The 14,011-nt window shown below is 48.4% G+C and overlaps 1 pseudogene; it reads right to left on the bottom strand.

Moving 5' to 3' along the window:
* Positions 1-10,384, bottom strand: part of LOC135538474 (coagulation factor X-like) — a 40,870-nt pseudogene extending 30,486 nt beyond the window's left edge.
* Between the last annotated feature and the right edge of the window lie 3,627 nt (positions 10,385-14,011).

Here is a 14,011-nt window from a genome sequence, read left to right as displayed (position 1 = left end):
TCCCATCGGACGGCGTTCTGATTAGAAATATGTATAAATAAATAACTAGTTGTAATACAATTCCAGTCAAAAGGTTGGACACACCTACTCATTGCAGGGTTTTTCTTTGTTTTTACTAGTTTCTACATTGTAGAATGTAGAAAACTATAAAATAACACATATGGAATCATGTAGTAAACAAAAAAGTGTTAAACAAATAAAAATATATTTGAGATTTGAGATTCTTCAGAGTAGCCACCCTTTGCTTTGATGACAGCTTTGCACACTCTTGGCATTCTCTCAACCATCTTCATGGGGAAGTTACCTGGAATGCATTTCAATTAACAGGTGTGCCTTTTTAAAAGTTCATTTGTGGAATTTTTTTCCTTCTTAATGCATTTGAGCTAGTCAGTTGTGTTGTGAAAAGGTATGTGTGGTATACAGAATATAGCCCTATTTGGTAAAAGACCAAGAACAGCTCAAATATGGCAAGAACAGCTCAAATAAGCAAAGAGAAATGACAGTCCATCATTACTTTAAGACATGAACGTTAGTCAATACGGAACATTTCAAGAACTTTGAAAGTTTCTTCAAGTGCAGTCGCTAAAACCATCAAGCACTATGATGAAACTGGCTCTCATGAGGACCGCCACAGGAAAGCAAGACCCAGACTTACCTCTGCTGCAGAGAATAAGTTCATAAGAGTTACCAGCCTCAGAAATTGCAGCCAAAATAAATGCTTCACAGAGTTCAAATGACAGACACATCTCAACATCAACTGTTCATAGGAGACTGTGTGAATGAGGTCTTCATGGTTGAATTACTGCAAAGAAACCACTACTAAAGCACAGCAGTAAGAAGAAGACTTGCTTGGGCCAAGAAACACGAGCAACAGACATTAGACCGGTGGAAATCTGTCCTTTGGTCTGATGAGTCCAAATTTGAGATTTTTGGTTCCAATGGCCGTGTCTTTGTGAGACGCAGAGTAGGTGAACGGATGATCTCCGCATGTGTGGTTCCCACTGTGAAGCATGGAGGAGGTGGGATGGTGTGGGGTGCTTTGCTGGTGACACTGTCTGTGATTTATTTAACCAGCATGGCTACCACAGCATTCTGCACTGATATGCCATCCCATCTGGTTTGCACATAGTGGGACTGTCATTTGTTTTTCAAAAGGACAATGACACAACACACCTCCAGGCTGTGTAAGGGCTATTTGACCAACAAAGAGAGTGATGGAGTGCTGCATCAGATGACCTGGCCTCCACAATCACCCGACCTCAACCCAATTGAGATGGTTTAGGATGAGTTGGACCGCAGAGTGAAGGAAAAGCAGCCAACATGTGCTCAGCATATGTGGGAACTCCTTCAAAACTGTTGGAAAAGCATTCCAGGTGAAGCTGGTTGAGAGAATGCCAAGAGGGGGGGGTGTAGGTGTGTATGGGGGAGGGGTTGAGTGTGTGTGAGAGAGAGAGAGAGAGAGAGAGAGAGAGAGAGAGAGAGGCAGTAACACAGTAAATGGACATGACATGCATGGTAAATGGTGTGTTTCTTCTCCATCCCTGCTTTCTGTTTCTTTAAAGATGTCCGCTCAAAGAGGGGCACCTCTCTCTCATCTTCTCTTTTGAAGAGATTGAGAAGAAAGAGGTGGAGAGCAGGGTAAGGAGGGGAATTGAGTTGGAGGGAGGGAGGGAAGAAGGAGTGTAAGAAGAAAAACAAAGAGAGAGAATAATAGAGAGAGACCTGGGTCCCCCTGCATCAGTGAATTAAGCAGCTGATTATGCCTGCATACCAAACCAAAGGCTATTATACTGAACATCCATCATAAATACAACCTGTCGCTCACGGCAACGCTGATGGATAGAACACAACAGGCTGCAGAGGGAAGGGATCCCTGGGTCTCCCTCCATCTCTCCATCTCTCCCCCATCCCTCCATCTCACTCACATCTCACTTATTTTCGTTTTCCTATGTACCCTTCCTCCTCAAACATCATTATCATCCCTCTCGTTCCCTCTCTCCCTCTCTTCCTCTCCCAGACTCCTTCTTCCTCTCGTTCCCTCTCTCCCTCTCCCAGACTCCTTCTCCCTCTCTCCCTCTCTTCCTCTCCCAGACTCCTTCTTCCTCTCGTTCTCTCTCTCCCTCTCCCAGACTCCTGCTCCCTCTCCTTCCCTCTCTCCCTCTCCCAGACTCCTTCTACCTCTCCTTCCCTCTCTCAGACTCCTTCTCCCTCTCCTTCCCTCTCTCCCTCTCCCAGACTCCTTCTACCTCTCCTTCCCTCTCTCAGACTCCTTCTCCCTCTCCTTCCCTCTCTCCCTCTCCCAGACTCCTTCTCCCTCTCCTTCCCTCTCTCCCTCTCACAGACTCCTTCTCCCTCTCCTTCCCTCTCTCCCTCTCACAGACTCCTTCTCCCTCTCTCCCTCTCACAGACTCCTTCTCCCTCTCCTTCCCTCTCTCCCTCTCACAGACTCCTTCTCCCTCTCTCCCTCTCACAGACTCCTTCTCCCTCTCCTTCCCTCTCTCCCTCTCACAGACTCCTTCTCCCTCTCCTTCCCTCTCTCCCTCTCACAGACTCCTTCTCCCTCTCCTTCCCTCTCTCCCTCTCACAGACTCCTTCTCCCTCTCTCCCTCTCACAGACTCCTTCTCCCTCTCCTTCCCTCTCTCCCTCTCACAGACTCCTTCTCCCTCTCCTTCCCTCTCTCCCTCTCACAGACTCCTTCTCCCTCTCCTTCCCTCTCTCCCTCTCACAGACTCCTTCTCCCTCTCCTTCCCACTCTCCCTCTCACAGACTCCTTCTCCCTCTCTCCCACTCTCCCTCTCACAGACTCCTTCTCCCTCTCCTTCCCACTCTCCCTCTCACAGACTCCTTCTCCCTCTCTCCCTCTCACAGACTCCTTCTCCCTCTCTCCCTCTCACAGACTCCTTCTCCCTCTCCTTCCCTCTCTCCCTCTCACAGACTCCTTCTCCCTCTCTCCCTCTCACAGACTCCTTCTCCCTCTCCTTCCCTCTCTCCCTCTCACAGACTCCTTCTCCCTCTCCTTCCCTCTCTCCCTCTCACAGACTCCTTCTCCCTCTCCTTCCCTCTCTCCCTCTCACAGACTCCTTCTCCCTCTCCTTCCCACTCTCCCTCTCACAGACTCCTTCTCCCTCTCTCCCACTCTCCCTCTCACAGACTCCTTCTCCCTCTCCTTCCCACTCTCCCTCTCACAGACTCCTTCTCCCTCTCTCCCTCTCACAGACTCCTTCTCCCTCTCTCCCTCTCACAGACTCCTTCTCCCTCTCCTTCCCTCTCTCCCTCTCACAGACTCCTTCTCCCTCTCCTTCCCTCTCTCCCTCTCACAGACTCCTTCTCCCTCTCCTTCCCTCTCTCCCTCTCACAGACTCCTTCTCCCTCTCCTTCCCACTCTCCCTCTCACAGACTCCTTCTCCCTCTCCTTCCCTCTCTCCCTCTCCCAGACTCCTTCTCCCTCTCCTTCCCTCTCTCCCTCTCACAGACTCCTTCTCCCTCTCCTTCCCTCTCTCCCTCTCACAGACTCCTTCTCCCTCTCTCCCTCTCACAGACTCCTTCTCCCTCTCCTTCCCTCTCTCCCTCTCACAGACTCCTTCTCCCTCTCTCCCTCTCACAGACTCCTTCTCCCTCTCCTTCCCTCTCTCCCTCTCACAGACTCCTTCTCCCTTCCCTTACCTGTCCTGGTGTCCTGTCTAGTGGATAAACAGGCCCCTTTTACCTGTCCTGGTGTCATGTCTAGTGGATAAACAGGTCCCTTCCCTGTCCTGGTGTCATGTCTAGTGGATAAACAGGCCCCTTCCCTTACCTGTCCTGGTGTCCTGTCTAGTGGATAAACAGGCCCCTTTTACCTGTCCTGGTGTCATGTCTAGTGGATAAACAGGCCCCTTTTACCTGTCCTGGTGTCATGTCTAGTGGATAAACAGGCCCTTCCCTGTCCTGGTGTCATGTCTAGTGGATAAACAGGCCCCTTCCCTTACCTGTCCTGGTGTCCTGTCTAGTGGATAAACAGGCCCCTTTTACCTGTCCTGGTGTCATGTCTAGTGGATAAACAGGCCCTTCCCTGTCCTGGTGTCATGTCTAGTGGATAAACAGGCCCCTTACCTGTCCTGGTGTCCTGTCTAGTGGATAAACAGGCCCCTTCCCTGTCCTTGTGTCCTGTCTAGTGGATAAACAGGCCCCTTCCCTGTCCTTGTGTCCTGTCTAGTGGATAAACAGGCCCCTTCCCTGTCCTGGTGTCCTGTCTAGTGGATAAACAGGCCCCTTCCCTGTCCTGGTGTCCTGTCTAGTGGATAAACAGGCCCCTTCCCTGTCCTGGTGTCCTGTATAGTGGATAAACAGGCCCCTTCCCTTCCCTGTCCTGGTGTCATGTCTAGTGGATAAACAGGCCCCTTCCCTGTCCTGGTGTCCTGTCTAGTGGATAAACAGGCCCCTTCCCTGTCCTGGTGTCCTGTATAGTGGATAAACAGGCCCCTTCCCTGTCCTGGTGTCCTGTCTAGTGGATAAACAGGCCCCTTCCCTGTCCTGGTGTCCTGTCTAGTGGATAAATAGGCCCCTTACCTTCCCTGTCCTGGTGTCCTGTCTAGTGGATAAACAGGCCCCTTCCCTTACCTGTCCTGGTGTCCTGTCTAGTGGATAAACAGTCCCCTTCCCTTCCCTGTCCTGGTGTCCTGTCTAGTGGATAAACAGGCCCCTTCCCTTACCTGTCCTGGTGTCATGTCTAGTGGATAAACAGGCCCCTTCCCTTACCTGTCCTGGTGTCCTGTCTAGTGGATAAACAGGCCCCTTCCCTTACCTGTCCTGGTGTCCTGTCTAGTGGATAAACAGGCCCCTTCCCTTACCTGTCCTGGTGTCCTGTCTAGTGGATAAACAGGCCCCTTCCCTTACCTGTCCTGGTGTCCTGTCTAGTGGATAAACAGGCCCCTTCCCTTCCCTGTCCTGGTGTCCTGTCTAGTGGATAAATAGGCCCCTTCCCTGTCCTGGTGTCCTGTCTAGTGGATAAACAGGCCCCTTCCCTGTCCTGGTGTCCTGTATAGTGGATAAACAGGCCCCTTCCCTGTCCTGGTGTCCTGTCTAGTGGATAAACAGGCCCCTTCCCTGTCCTGGTGTCCTGTCTAGTGGATAAACAGGCCCCTTCCCTGTCCTGTCCTGGTGTCCTGTCTAGTGGATAAACAGGCCCCTTCCCTGTCCTGGTGTCCTGTCTAGTGGATAAACAGGCCCCTTCCCTGTCCTGGTGTCCTGTATAGTGGATAAACAGGCCCCTTCCCTGTCCTGGTGTCATGTCTAGTGGATAAACAGGCCCCTTCCCTGTCCTGGTGTCCTGTCTAGTGGATAAACAGGCCCCTTCCCTGTCCTGGTGTCCTGTCTAGTGGATAAATAGGCCCCTTACCTTCCCTGTCCTGGTGTCCTGTCTAGTGGATAAACAGGCCCCTTCCCTTACCTGTCCTGGTGTCCTGTCTAGTGGATAAACAGTCCCCTTCCCTTCCCTGTCCTGGTGTCCTGTCTAGTGGATAAACAGGCCCCTTCCCTTACCTGTCCTGGTGTCCTGTCTAGTGGATAAACAGGCCTCTTCCCCTACCTGTCCTGGTGTCCTGTATAGTGGATAAACAGGCCCCTTCCCTTACCTGTCCTGGTGTCCTGTCTAGTGGATAAACAGGCCCCTTCCCTTACCTGTCCTGGTGTCCTGTCTAGTGGATAAACAGGCCTCTTCCCTTACCTGTCCTTGTGTCCTGTATAGTGGATAAACAGGCCCCTTCCCTGTCCTGGTGTCCTGTCTAGTGGATAAACAGGCCTCTTCCCTTACCTGTCCTGGTGTCCTGTATAGTGGATAAACAGGCCCCTTCCCTGTCCTTGTGTCCTGTATAGTGGATAAACAGGCCCCTTCCCTGTCCTTGTGTCCTGTATAGTGGATAAACAGGCCCCTTACCTGTCCTGGTGTCCTGTCTAGTGGATAAACAGGCCCCTTCCCTGTCCTGGTGTCCTGTCTAGTGGATAAACAGGCCCCTTCCCTGTCCTGGTGTCCTGTCTAGTGGATAAACAGTCCCCTTCCCTGTCCTGTCCTTGTGTCCTGTCTAGTGGATAAACAGGCCCCTTCCCTGTCCTGGTGTCCTGTCTAGTGGATAAACAGGCCCCTTCCCTGTCCTGGTGTCCTGTCTAGTGGATAAACAGTCCCCTTCCCTGTCCTGTCCTTGTGTCCTGTCTAGTGGATAAACAGGCCCCTTCCCTGTCCTGGTGTCCTGTCTAGTGGATAAACAGTCCCCTTCCCTTCCCTGTCCTTGTGTCCTGTCTAGTGGATAAACAGGCCCCTTCCCTGTCCTGGTGTCCTGTCTAGTGGATAAACAGGCCCCTTCCCTGTCCTGGTGTCCTGTCTAGTGGATAAACAGGCCCCTTCCCTTCCCTGTCCTGGTGTCCTGTCTAGTGGATAAACAGGCCCCTTCCCTGTCCTTGTGTCCGGTCTAGTGGATAAACAGGCCCCTTCCCTGTCCTGGTGTCCTGTCTAGTGGATAAACAAGCCCTTCCCTTACCTGTCCTGGTGTCCTGTCTAGTGGATAAACAGGCCCCTTACCTGTCCTGGTGTCCTGTCTAGTGGATAAACAGGCCCTTCCCTTACCTGTCCTGGTGTCCTGTCTAGTGGATAAACAGGCCCCTTACCTGTCCTGGTGTCCTGTCTAGTGGATAAACAGGCCCTTCCCTTACCTGTCCTGGTGTCCTGTCTAGTGGATAAACAAGCCCTTCCCTTACCTGTCCTGGTGTCCTGTCTAGTGGATAAACAGGCCCCTTTTACCTGTCCTGGTGTCATGTCTAGTGGATAAACAGGTCCCTTCCCTGTCCTGGTGTCATGTCTAGTGGATAAACAGGCCCCTTCCCTTACCTGTCCTGGTGTCCTGTCTAGTGGATAAACAGGCCCCTTTTACCTGTCCTGGTGTCATGTCTAGTGGATAAACAGGCCCCTTTTACCTGTCCTGGTGTCATGTCTAGTGGATAAACAGGCCCTTCCCTGTCCTGGTGTCATGTCTAGTGGATAAACAGGCCCCTTCCCTTACCTGTCCTGGTGTCCTGTCTAGTGGATAAACAGGCCCCTTTTACCTGTCCTGGTGTCATGTCTAGTGGATAAACAGGTCCCTTCCCTGTCCTGGTGTCCTGTCTAGTGGATAAACAGGCCCTTCCCTGTCCTGGTGTCATGTCTAGTGGATAAACAGGCCCCTTCCCTTACCTGTCCTGGTGTCCTGTCTAGTGGATAAACAGGCCCCTTCCCTTACCTGTCCTGGTGTCATGTCTAGTGGATAAACAGGCCCCTTCCCTTACCTGTCCTGGTGTCCTGTCTAGTGGATAAACAGGCCCCTTCCCTTACCTGTCCTGGTGTCCTGTCTAGTGGATAAACAGGCCCCTTTTACCTGTCCTGGTGTCATGTCTAGTGGATAAACAGGTCCCTTCCCTGTCCTGGTGTCCTGTCTAGTGGATAAACAGGCCCTTCCCTGTCCTGGTGTCATGTCTAGTGGATAAACAGGCCCCTTCCCTTACCTGTCCTGGTGTCCTGTCTAGTGGATAAACAGGCCCCTTCCCTTACCTGTCCTGGTGTCATGTCTAGTGGATAAACAGGCCCCTTCCCTTACCTGTCCTGGTGTCCTGTCTAGTGGATAAACAGGCCCCTTCCCTTACCTGTCCTGGTGTCCTGTCTAGTGGATAAATAGGCCCCTTACCTGTCCTGGTGTCCTGTCTAGTGGATAAATAGGCCCCTTACCTTCCCTGTCCTGGTGTCATGTCTAGTGGATAAACAGGCCCTTACCTGTCCTGGTGTCCTGTCTAGTGGATAAACAGGCCCCTTCCCTGTCCTGGTGTCATGTCTAGTGGATAAACAGGCCCTTACCTGTCCTGGTGTCCTGTCTAGTGGATAAACAGGCCCCTTCCCTTCCCTGTCCTGGTGTCCTGTCTAGTGGATAAACAGGCCCCTTCCCTTCCCTGTCCTGGTGTCCTGTCTAGTGGATAAACAGGCCCCTTACCTGTCCTGGTGTCCTGTCTAGTGGATAAACAGGCCCCTTCCCTTCCCTGTCCTGGTGTCCTGTCTAGTGGATAAACAGGCCCCTTAGCTGTCCTGGTGTCCTGTCTAGTGGATAAACAGGCCCCTTCCCTTCCCTGTCCTGGTGTCCTGTCTAGTGGATAAACAGGCCCCTTCCCTGTCCTGGTGTCCTGTCTAGTGGATAAACAGGCCCCTTCCCTGTCCTGGTGTCCTGTCTAGTGGATAAACAGGCCCCTTCCCTGTCCTGGTGTCCTGTCTAGTGGATAAACAGGCCCCTTCCCTGTCCTGGTGTCCTGTCTACTGGATAAACAGGCCCCTTCCCTGTCCTGGTGTCCTGTCTAGTGGATAAACAGGCCCCTTCCCTGTCCTTGTGTCCTGTCTAGTGGATAAACAGGCCCCTTCCCTGTCCTGGTGTCCTGTCTAGTGGATAAACAGGCCCCTTAACTGTCCTGGTGTCATGTATAGTGGATAAACAGGCCCCTTCCCTGTCCTGGTGTCCTGTCTAGTGGATAAACAGGCCCCTTCCCTGTCCTGGTGTCCTGTATAGTGGATAAACAGGCCCCTTAACTGTCCTGGTGTCCTGTCTAGTGGATAAACAGGCCCCTTAACTGTCCTGGTGTCCTGTATAGTGGATAAACAGGCCCCTTCCCTTCCCTGTCCTGGTGTCCTGTCTAGTGGATGTGAGTTCCTCCTTTCAATGTTAAGAGCTTTGGAACCCAGTGAGCCCCTAAATAATACATTTTCATTACTGGCTGGATTGGCCATACAGGGAAAATAACCATCCAAGGAAAGTCCCTCTGAGCCCTTTTGTTGGGGCGGCAGGAAGCCTAATGGTTAAGTGCGTTGGGCCAGAATCCGAAAGGTCGCTGGTTTGAATCCCCGAGCCAACTAGGTGATAAATCTGTCGAAGTGCCCTAGAGCAAGGTAAATAACCCTACTGTAATTACTCCTGCAAGTCGCTCTGGATAAGAGCATCTGCTAAATGACTCAAATGTCAAATGTGTTGCTCAGGGCCACCAGCCAGCAACATCGTGTCCCTGGTCCCTTACCTGTCTTGGTGTTTTTAGTGTCTAGTCTGGCCGTCACAGCTCCCAGTAGCAGTAAGGACAGCAGGGTGGCAGTGGTGGCGAGGGAGCCCATGGTGGCAGCTAGAGGACAGTCTGTCTGAGTCTGTCTGGCTGTTTGTCTGTCTAATCCTGTCAGATCACCTCAGCAGAGTTCAAAGTTCACACCTAAAAACAACAAGGACCAGAGTTCAGAGATTCCCACATTCTGACATAGACATCACAGATGACATAACGATCAGTCAGGATGAGCTTCAAAGAGGAGGGTCATTTTATGTGCAGGATCAGAGTCACCTACAAAACAAGAGGATGAAGACTAATTGTTGTGAGTGTTGTGTAAAGCCTTTGGATCTTGGGATCATCATTAACATCTTAAACTTCAGTCTTGCAGCTTCCTCTCTCTATATATAAAAATACCTCAAAATCAACCTGTTTGTTTAATAGAGTTAAGACATCAGATGATCCCATCAGAACAGTGACAATGCATTTTCTCAAGAACCCCGGACTTGGTTACAATGCTGCCATCGCGTGGTATTAAACCCAGTTTATTGTTGTTTCATCCATTTCCAATCGTAAACAACAAAGAGGGATTACATCAAACACCCAAAACAAACTAGATTCATTGGTATTAAGCCTAGTCAAATAGTTAGTTTAATAGATTGGCTGTAACAGAACAAACCAAACAGGCCTGTGTGTTATTATTTAGTCCAACATGAATATGAACTGGTTTCATGTTGTGAATGATGCTGCTGTCGGCTATAAAACAACATATGACACGATCAGACTAATCAGACATGATGCTGTAAAAGCTTGGGCTACCACAAACTGCTAAAAACATACGAATGTATGGATCTTAAACGATACTTGAAAATATAGAGGCCTATCATGCATCCACGCTATATTATGCTACCTAAATCGCAACGCGTATCCCATTATTGGAGAGATGGACCGCTATTCAGGGCGCGGCAAAACGCATGATGATTAGAACGGTAAAAAATGCACGGTATAACCTACCGCGACGGACTTCAGCCGGGGCTTGGGCGGAATGAGAAGGATGACAGAAGCCTGTTCGGTTGGTTCTCTCTCTGGTCCCGACACGCAGTTCACCGTGTGGATCCTCGGCTCTGAGATCGCAGTAGAGGTTGACAGCATCACACTCCAATGTTGCTTTTTCAGGCCACTACGACGTGTGTAATCAACCACGTGAGGGCGGTCTTGGATACTTTATGCAAAGCCATTAATACAAATACTGTATGTAAGCTACTATACTGTATTGGTCCGTTCTACTGTAACCCGTTCTACTGTAACCCGATCATGGATTGTTGATGCTACTGTATGTACTGGCCATTGAGAGGTTTGAAGCAGCCGCCATATTGGTACTCCTGAGAAGGAGCAGTTCTCCAATGCTTCAAGGACAAAATTACATGCATTAGTATTTTTTTCTCTAGTTGGGACAGTAACATTAGTACTCTCTAAAAAAAATCTTGATTTGTATGTTTAGTTCACATAATATAATTTAAAAGTATGCATTAAGGTGTAGTAGAATATACTTGGCAAAAATCAATGTAAACTTTAATAAATGCATTTCTATAGCTTCCAAAATCTTTTTGTTTTACATTGGAGAAATACTAATTTTACACTGGAGGAGAAATACTAAAATGGCTTCGTAGTGGCTTCAAAACAGCGCCCCCTGTCAGTCATCCAGTGTTTATACACATTGTTAATATTATCCTATGGTTCTTATGTAGGCCTCTTCACTGTTGAAGTTGAGACTGGTGTTTTCTGGGTACTATTTAATGAAGCTGCCAGTTGAGGACTTGTGAGGCGTCTGTTTCTCAAACTAGACACACTAATGTACTTGTCCTCTTGCTCACTTGTGCACCGGGGTCTCCAACTCCTATTTTATTCTGGTTAGAGCCAATTTGAGCTGTTCTGTGAAGGGAGTAGCACACAGCATTTTACGAGATCTTCAGTTTCTTGACAATTTCTCGCATGGAATAGCCTTCATGTCTCTGAACAAGAATAGACTGACGAGTTTCAGAAGAAAATGCTTTGTTTCTGGCCATTTTAGCTTGTAATCGAACCCACAAATGCTGATGCTCCAGATACTAAACTAGTCTAAAGAAGGCCAGTTTAATTGCTTCTTTAATCAGCACAAAATTATAAACTTGGATTAGCTAACACAATGTGCCATTGGAACACAGGAGTGATGGTTGCTGATAATGGGCCTCTGTACCCCTATGTAGATATTCCATTAAAAAATCTGCTGTTTCCAGCTACAATAGTAATTTACAACATTAACAAGGTCTACACTGAAATTCTGATCAATTTGTTGTAATTTTAATGGACAAAAAAATGTCAGAGACCACTATGATGACACACCAAATGCGTTAAATGAATTACTTTTGTCTTCTTCTAATATTGCCTCTTAAAGGGAAAGTAATCCAAAAGTAATCAGATTAAGTTATTGTGTTTGGGTAATCCAAGTTATGTTACTGATTACAGTTTTGGACATAACTAGTAACTGTAATCAATTACATTTAGAAAGTAGCCCACCCAACCCTTCTCTCTATCCTCTCCCTCCCTCCCTCGCCTCTTCCTTCCTGCATCTCATAATATATAAACAATATATGCCATTTAGCTGAGGTTTTTCACAGGACCACGTATTGGTGGTCCTGTGAATCAAACCCACTATTCTGGAGTTATAAGCTCAATGCTCTATCAAATAATATAGAAAGGACATCAGGACAACTCTCCCTCTTTTCTTCCTTCTCTACCTCCCTCCCTCCCTCCCACCCTCCCTTCGTCCCATTAGTTTGCCCTCCGTGTTAGGGAGCTCCACACTACCTCTACCCCAGCCAACCCTGACCTTCTCTCCTGACTCTCCCTGGTGCCAATGATAATTCCATTTTACTTCGCCGGTGTGATCGGAATCATAATCACAGTGGCTTTGAAGTCGGGCATCAAACGAGATGGAAATCCGTCCATTATAGATCAATGTGAGAGGGCAAATGCACACAGACCCAGACAGCAGCAGCAACAACAAGAACACCAAGGGGGAGAGGAAGGGCGAGATAGAGAGGGAATAAGAGAAGAGAGGAAGAGGGAGAGGGAAGGCAGGTGGGAAAGGAAGGGAGGAAGAGGAGAGGAGGAAAGAGAGAGAGATAATATTTGAGGGAGATGTTTGATCACTTGTCAGCTTGGACAAAAATTCTAACTTAAACAGGCGACATGGCAAACAAGAATTGAATCTCAAACCAGTAGGACTTTACCTTTGTCTGTATGAGTGTGTGTGTATGCACACGTGTGAGTGTGTGTGTGTGCACACGTGTGAGTGTGTGTGTGTGTGTGTCTGCACACGTGTGAGTGTGTGTCTATGCACACGTGTGAGTGTGTGTGCGTGCACACATGTGAGTGTGTGTGGTGTGAGTGTGTGCAGTATTTTAGGACCTCAGGGCTGCAGACTGCAATGTTAAGTGTTGATCTATTTCCTCCAGTCCAATAACAGAGGCATTATAAAGGCCTGCTTCACCAGCTGATCCCCAGAGCTGGCCTGGTCTGCCCAGCTCGTCTAGCCCAGAGAGGGTCACTGTGGCTGGGAGAGGGAACGTGCCCCAGCCTGCTGGATCTGGAGGTGGTGGTGGATATACAAATGATCAGGATATGGAGATTTCCCATCGGACGGCGTTCTGATTAGAAATATGTATAAATAAATAACTAGTTGTAATACAATTCCAGTCAAAAGGTTGGACACACCTACTCATTGCAGGGTTTTTCTTTGTTTTTACTAGTTTCTACATTGTAGAATGTAGAAAACTATAAAATAACACATATGGAATCATGTAGTAAACAAAAAAGTGTTAAACAAATAAAAATATATTTGAGATTTGAGATTCTTCAGAGTAGCCACCCTTTGCTTTGATGACAGCTTTGCACACTCTTGGCATTCTCTCAACCATCTTCATGGGGAAGTTACCTGGAATGCATTTCAATTAACAGGTGTGCCTTTTTAAAAGTTCATTTGTGGAATTTTTTCCTTCTTAATGCATTTGAGCTAGTCAGTTGTGTTGTGAAAAGGTATGTGTGGTATACAGAATATAGCCCTATTTGGTAAAAGACCAAGAACAGCTCAAATATGGCAAGAACAGCTCAAATAAGCAAAGAGAAATGACAGTCCATCATTACTTTAAGACATGAACGTTAGTCAATACGGAACATTTCAAGAACTTTGAAAGTTTCTTCAAGTGCAGTCGCTAAAACCATCAAGCACTATGATGAAACTGGCTCTCATGAGGACCGCCACAGGAAAGCAAGACCCAGACTTACCTCTGCTGCAGAGAATAAGTTCATAAGAGTTACCAGCCTCAGAAATTGCAGCCAAAATAAATGCTTCACAGAGTTCAAATGACAGACACATCTCAACATCAACTGTTCATAGGAGACTGTGTGAATGAGGTCTTCATGGTTGAATTACTGCAAAGAAACCACTACTAAAGCACAGCAGTAAGAAGAAGACTTGCTTGGGCCAAGAAACACGAGCAACAGACATTAGACCGGTGGAAATCTGTCCTTTGGTCTGATGAGTCCAAATTTGAGATTTTTGGTTCCAATGGCCGTGTCTTTGTGAGACGCAGAGTAGGTGAACGGATGATCTCCGCATGTGTGGTTCCCACTGTGAAGCATGGAGGAGGTGGGATGGTGTGGGGTGCTTTGCTGGTGACACTGTCTGTGATTTATTTAACCAGCATGGCTACCACAGCATTCTGCACTGATATGCCATCCCATCTGGTTTGCACATAGTGGGACTGTCATTTGTTTTTCAAAGGACAATGACACAACACACCTCCAGGCTGTGTAAGGGCTATTTGACCAACAAAGAGAGTGATGGAGTGCTGCATCAGATGACCTGGCCTCCACAATCACCCGACCTCAACCCAATTGAGA

Source organism: Oncorhynchus masou, unplaced genomic scaffold (assembly GCF_036934945.1).
Source record: "Oncorhynchus masou masou isolate Uvic2021 unplaced genomic scaffold, UVic_Omas_1.1 unplaced_scaffold_971, whole genome shotgun sequence".
Classification (NCBI taxonomy): domain Eukaryota; kingdom Metazoa; phylum Chordata; class Actinopteri; order Salmoniformes; family Salmonidae; genus Oncorhynchus; species Oncorhynchus masou.
This window is presented reverse-complemented; position numbering and strand designations above follow the sequence as displayed.